The sequence below is a fragment of the Herpailurus yagouaroundi genome, unplaced genomic scaffold (assembly GCF_014898765.1).
Source record: "Herpailurus yagouaroundi ecotype Mexico unplaced genomic scaffold, PumYag 186, whole genome shotgun sequence".
In the NCBI taxonomy this organism is placed as follows: domain Eukaryota; kingdom Metazoa; phylum Chordata; class Mammalia; order Carnivora; family Felidae; genus Herpailurus; species Herpailurus yagouaroundi.
This window is the reverse complement of record NW_024412417.1, coordinates 19,646,115-19,653,091: the sequence shown is the minus strand read 5'-3', so window position 1 is coordinate 19,653,091 and position 6,977 is coordinate 19,646,115. Positions and strand designations below refer to the sequence as shown.

At 40.5% G+C, this 6,977-nt stretch overlaps 1 long non-coding RNA gene across 2 annotated transcripts in view; it reads right to left on the bottom strand.

Moving 5' to 3' along the window:
* Positions 1-1,135: 1,135 nt before the first annotated feature.
* LOC121042862 (uncharacterized) overlaps positions 1,136-6,977 on the bottom strand; it is a 196,751-nt gene continuing 190,909 nt past the window's right edge. Inside the window, exons 5-6 of one of the 2 annotated variants that reach the window (XR_005796493.1) lie at positions 4,482-4,538; positions 1,136-2,300 (exon numbers count right to left, since the gene is read on the bottom strand). This is a non-coding gene — a long non-coding RNA (uncharacterized LOC121042862). Of the gene's footprint in view, positions 2,301-2,831; positions 2,941-4,481; positions 4,539-6,977 lie in introns of those variants that run through there. The other variant, XR_005796494.1, reaches the window with a different exon arrangement.

Below are 6,977 nucleotides of genomic sequence, written 5' to 3'. Positions count from 1 at the left end.
GCAACCTTAATTCCTGACCCTGGTGAGATTGTTTCCTGTTTTTTAGCAAGAAATTGTTAGGATAGATTTTTTCAGAATTCTGTGTTGAGAATCAGCGCACTGAGTATAATTCTAAATCCTGATGGAGTCTTGGTCTGTGCCTTTTGGAGCTAGCTTTTAATTAAATATCCACATTCCATTTGCCAAAGGAAATAGTGCATAGAAGATAACGTGTACATCAGTGGAAAGACAAGTCTGCCTTCTTGTGGAATGGCTAGTTTTTAAGGGCAGGAGAACCCTGGATTTGTCAGGAGAAATATTATGCCCTTTTGGGCAGGATGTTAACCTGGAGACAAAGTTATTCACACTAGGAAGTATGCTCATTATTTTAAAAGTAGTTCTTTAGCTAATGGAAAAAGCAAGTCATGGAAACCTTAGATTTTTCTTATCTCTTTGACATGATACGTGTGTCTCTTAATTATCTATGGAAACCAATTCAACACATCACTGTGTCATCACATTTTATTATCTCTGAAAAGATACTGGAAAAATTTCTACCCTATAACATTGCTAAATTAAAATGTTTTAAAAGTTAATTGTCAAATCACTGCAGGGGGAGGGAGGACATTTCAAAAGGTTGAGTTTCCAGACTAAATAATGGGTCTTTATCCTATCTAAAACCATTTGCTTCAGGTGGTTTTGGGTTTGCTCTACCGGTTTGGTTCCCCGGGGGGGGGGCGGCCGGGAGACGGGGAGAATAGATGTACAAAGTGGTAGTTTGAAATAACCCACATACTTGGGCCCAATGAGGCTCCTTTCCTTAGGACAGGAGGTAGAATATGCAGAGCATGAAGTGGGCACCAGGCTATAGAGCAAGGGCTTTGGAATCAGGCACTCTTTGGCTGGAATCCCAAGGTTTTCACTTCCTAGGTGAGTGGCTACTGGTTGTTGTTTACATTTTGAGCCTCCATTTCCTCTTTTAATAAGGAGATGGTGATGGGTCCTTAATAGGGCTTGTTGTGAAGATGTAACAGGATAATACATTTGCAACTCATTTGTTGCTATCCCTGGGTGGAGCTGTTTTTTTCCCCCCAGCGTGCCAACTTTGAAGCAGAACTTGGCTGTTTACATTAACTAGAAAGGAACCACTCCAAAACACTAGTGAACAATGTGTATTTTACTAAATACATTGAGGGCAAGTTAGAGGTGGGCGTTCACACAGCACAGGATATATACCATTTCAAGCTGAAATTTGGAATTAGCTATCTCTTGCCAAGTGGGCAGTACTGCTAATTGTAGCACTATATCAATATATCCCTTCTTCCTTTTAGCAACAGAAGCTTCCAGGTTTTAGCTGAGAACATGGAAACCCAGCTAGAGATGACATATTTTAGTTTCTCTTCATTCAGGTGTTACCAAGTAACCAAGTCAGGCCCGTGGGGTATGAACAAGGATGTTTCCAATTGTCCTGTCATCTTCTCAGAGCTAAAGCTGCTTGTCTTGCACTCTTTTCCATTTCCTGTGGTTTAAAGAATACTGACAAACATCTTTAGAAGTTTAGAAGTTCCCAACGATTTATCTTTGAACTATTAAATGCTAGCAAAATATGCCATCTCATTTAAGCCACTACATCTTGAGTTCTGTTTGTTAGAGCAGCCCTCTGATCATACACAGACCAGTTCTCACTTTCAAATCTCTTCTCTCCTTGTCCTCCAGGGCCTGGTTTTCCAGGTTTGTCTCTCCCTTCCCGCACCTAATGCTCCCATCTCACCCCCTTTTACTCCCTTTATCATGCAGCTCAATTTAATTCTTATCCATTTCCTCCAAACATCACCCCTCAGGAATCATTCTTTTCAGTCCACAAGGAACCCTCCAGTCACTGGGGTGTATCTTCTTTAGAAGGTAGAAGAGAATTATAAATTACAAATAGCTTTTTCCCATGTTACACATGGAAAACACTTCACAGACTATGTAACTACCATGTAACAATTGCTCAATGATGGGTTCCTCCATTTTCCATTTAGCCCTGTGCCTTCTCCAGGAGTTGACATTAGTTCTGGAACAAACTGGAAAGATCTAATGATCTACTTCTACTGTGGTACTGTAGAAGTACTGTGTACTTCTACTTCTACTGTAGATCAAAATCGAGCCATGTGAAAGATTCCGATTAGCGATAACCTGAGCCAGGTTTACACACTTTAAGAATGCTTTGGATGAAAGAGAATCTTCTCGGTGAATCCCAAACATGATTGTTAATCCAAAGGTTAAAAATATGTAGATTCTGGGGTCCCAATACTGGAAAGTCTGACTTTATGAGTTTGCTGTAGGGCCAGGAAGTCAGCATGTTAGCATATTATCTCAGGTAATTTTGATGCAGTTATTTAGCTGGTGCATGAACTGACTAAAATCTTGGATATTATGCGTCTAAGATTTGGCAAAAAGCAAGTTAAGGGGAGACAAATGTCAGGTAATGCTCATTTCCACTACTTTCCCCCCTAACTCTCACCTCCCCTGGTAACACCAGAAAGATTAAACTAATAATTCAGCCATGGGATAAGGAGCCTTAAAGGTTTCCAACTACATCAAACCATGGGTCAGATTGCACTCTCAAGTTCAGCCATGTATGGCCAAGGACGATAATGGGCTTTGATGCTTACACATCCAAGTAAGCATCACAATTTGGCTTGGTATACACATAGAAATTGCCAATGAAAGACAAAGGGAGAATAACAGGAAATGGGAACACATCTGTTTGGAAGCCCAGCTACCTGATATGTTAGCTTTGGCAACCCTTGTACACTTTGTCCTGCCAGTGAAGCTACTGTCAGGGAAATTGAAACACTGACCTCATATGGCTGGGATCGGCACCAGTAATGCCTCTATACATATTAGGCCTTCAAAACAGTTCCGGAGGTTGATCTGGGGCTCAACTTGGCAGCCCTAAACCACACAGATCATTACCTATAATGGGAATTATGTATGTTTATTATTGAGCTGATTTCTTTTGAAAATGTTCATGGTTTAGAGCTGTAAAACTCACATGCAGAAAATAAATTCAGCGTTTCAATTAAAAGCAGCAACTTCCAAACAGAAAAATATGTGATAGAGTTTCAGAGTCCTAACATGCTGCTGCAAACGCTGAAGGTCAGAAGAATATATTAGGAGGGAAAGTGCGGGGGCATCAGAGGCAACGAAACAGCCTTTGGAAGCTTTCTCTTCCATTCTCTGCAAAGAGTTGGGTGTCCAACAAGTCGTGTCCCATTGCTGACCATCCCCCACCCTGCCCCAAGGGATCATAGGAGGCGGAGCTGTAAACTGCAGAGCCCATGTTTAGAGGACCTTCACTACAGGACCAGAGCCATGGGATTTTATCCTCTTTGTATATTTTAGTTTTAAGGAACATCAAGAGGCACCATTTATAATGTAAAAAGTCTGGGGTTTCATTACATTTAACTTCATGAAAGAGTTTGTACAACCTTCTGGTGCTACTTTTGGGCATAGCTGTGAGTATTGAGCTGGCAGGTGAACAAGAGCTATTAATAAAAAGGCTCATCCTCTAGATTAGCACATTGGATTATGTGATTTGTCAAGTTGTCAGACATGAAGAAGAAATTATTTGGTCTTGTTTTGACAGAAATATGCTCAAGCATTTTGGATTACCTTCCAGGCCCTAAGTGTTCAGAGAATCTCAACACCTCTTGATTCAGTGGATCAAGAGACCTGTGTCATTTCAAATTACGCTGTCATCTCTTTTTGTGAAAATTTGTTTATATTCTACATGTCTGGTGACCATTTCTCTGGACGACTGTCTAATAAAGACCTTCTCATCTTTATCTTGTTGCTCTTCTCTCCCTGCACTCTCTCACCAAGAATCATGTACCTCATCCCCTAGCAAGTTTCTAACAATAATGTTTATTGAACCCCTACTTTGTATCAGGTTTTTGTACTTGGTGAGGCACACACATATGTTTATTTCATACTTTAAACACGTCTAAGTAAGTGATATTCCCATTTTACAGATGAAGAAATTGTTACTCCGAAAAGATATATATATATATATATATATATGTATATATATATATATATATATTTATATATACATAAAAAGCTTGGTCAAAATAATGAAACTAGACAATGTCCAAGCTATGATTTGAATCTATGTCTTCTAACTCCAAACCAGTGATGTTTCCATTATGTCAATCTGCTCCGCCACCATTGTAAGTAAGTACTTGGAATTTCAGCATATACACTTACGCACTTATGCACATATGCACTTATGAATTCCAGTGCATATATTATGCAGTCTAAATTCAACCTGGTAGAATGTTGTTTGATTAAAAGATTAGAATACACAGACCATAGACTATGGTACTAAAATCAAGTCTTTTTGTTTTATATCAACTAAGGAGTTTCAGGGATAAGAATCCCAGGTGGTCTGAACCTGATAGAGCATGCTCAGTTGCTCAGGGGACAATGATGCAAAATAAAGGACATTTTCTTACCTTTGTAAACAGACACCTATGCTGACGTGGTCTTGGAAATCCATGTTATGATGGAGCCTGTCAGGTAAAATAGTATTAGTTCCTGTTATAAATATATTTTGATAGAAAAAGAAATAAATTTAGTTATAAACCTACTATTGAGCTCTTGGTCTGACTCCTAAAAGTTAAGTGAATTTGGCAAATCTCAATCTCCCTATACTACTGTCTAGTTACCTATAAAATGGGTATTATAACACTAGGCAGGCCAACACTCCCATCCATGTAACACTAGATTATACACTCTGGATTAGGGGCCGCTTCTGTGCACCTTAAAGAGTACTTGGCACAAGAGGAACGTCCATTCTTTATTGAAATGATGAAGCTAAAATATGCTAATGGGTACGAAAGTAACTTGGAAACTATAAAAGGAATTGAACTAATTATTTTTCTTAAAAAATAAACATTTTAATTTAGAACAGTTTTAGATTTTAAAAATTTGAAGGCTATATATAGGTTTCCCAGTTTCTCCTATTGTTAGCATTTTACATCAGTGTGGTGCATTTGTCACAATTAATTAACCAATATCAATACATGGTTATTAACTAAAGGCCATACTTGATTCATATTTTCTTAGTTTTTATGTAATATCCTTTTTCTTGTTCCTTGCTCTAGGATCTCATCGTAGTACCACATGTCATGTAGCCATCTTTAGGTTCCTTTTGACAGTGAAAATTTCTCAGACTTTGCTTGTTTTTGATAACCAGGAAGTACTGGTTGAGTAATTTGTAGACTGTCTCTCCAATGGAATTTTTTATGACTAGATTGGGGTTATGTGTTTGGGGGAGGAAGACCACAGAGTTAAAATACCATGTTCACCACATCATATCAAAGGTACACCCTATCAGTATGCCTTATCCTTGTTGGTGTTAACTTTGATCACCTGGCTGATGTAGTCTTCACAAGGTTTCACCACTGTAAAGTTACTTTTTTTTTTTAATCCCCTTTCCATACTATATTCTTTATGCTTGTAGCGATGTCTCTGGTACTTTGTCTCACAGGATCCCCTTAGGATCTCTTGTAGGACTGGTTTAGTGGTGACAAATTCCTTCAGTTTTTGTTTGTTTGGGAAGACCTTTATCTCTTCTTCTATTCTAAATGACAGACTTGCTGGATAAAGGATTCTCGGCTGCATATTTTTTCTGTTCATCACATTGAAGATCTCTTGCCAATGCTTTCTGGCCTCCCAAGCTTCAGCAGAGAGATCGGTCATGAGTCTTATAGGTCTCCCTTTATATGTTAGAGCACGTTTATCTCTAGCTGCTTTCAGAATTTTCTCTTTATCCTTGTATTTTGCCAGTTTCACTATGATATGTCGTGCAGAAGATCGATTCATGTTACGTCTGAAGGGAGTTCTCTGTGCCTCTTGGATTTCAATGCTTTTTTCCTTCCCCAGATCCAGGAAGTTCTCAGCTATTATTTCTTCAAGTACATGTTCAGCACCTTTCCCTCTCTCTTCCTCCTCTGGAATACCAATTATGCGTAGATTATTTCTCTTTAGTGCATCACTTAGTTCTCTAATTTTCCCCTCATACTCCTGGATTTTTTTATCTCTCTTTTTCTCAGCTTCTTCTTTTTCCATTTTATCTTCTAGTTCACCTATTCTCTCCTCTGCCTCTTCGATCCGAGCCATAGTTGTCTCCATTTTATTTTGCAACTCGTTGATAGCATTTTTTAGCTCCTCCTGGCTGTTCCTTAGTCCCTTGATCTCTGTAGCAAGAGATTCTCTGCTGTCCTTTATACTGTTTTCAAGCCCAGGGATTAATTTTATGACTATTATTCTAAATTCACTTTCTGTTATATTGTTTAAATCGTTTTTGATCAGTTCGTTAGCTGTCATTATTTCCTGGAGGTTTTTTTGAGGGGAATTCTTCCGTTTCGTCATTTTGGATAGTCCCTGGAGTGGTGCGGAACCGCAGGGCACTTCCCCTGTGCTGTCTTGAATAACTCACGTTGATGCACGGGGCCGCAGTCAGACCTGATGTCTGCCCCCAGCCCACCGCTGGGGCCACAGTCAGACTGGTTCGTGCCTTCTCTTTCCCTCTCCTAGGGGAAGGATTCACTGTGGGGTGGCGTGGCCCTTATGGGCTACTTGCACACTGCCAGGCTTGTGGTGCTGGGGATCTGGTTATTAGCTGGGGTGGATCGGCAAGGTGCACAGGGGCGGAGGGGCAGGCTCAGCTCGCTTTTCCTTCGGAGATCCGCTTAGGGAGGGGCCCTGCAGCACCAGGAGGGAGTCAGACCCACTGCGGAGGGGTGGCTCTGCAGAAGCAGCGTTGGGTGTTTGTGTGGAGCAAGCAAGTTCCCTGGCAGGAACCGGTTCCCTTTGGGATTTTGGCTGGAGGATGGGCGAGGGAGATGGCGCTGGTGAGTGCCTTTGTTCCCTGCCAAGCTGAGCTCTGTCCTCTGGGGCTCAACAACTCTCCCTCCCGTTGTCCTCCAGCCCTCCCGTTCTCCGAG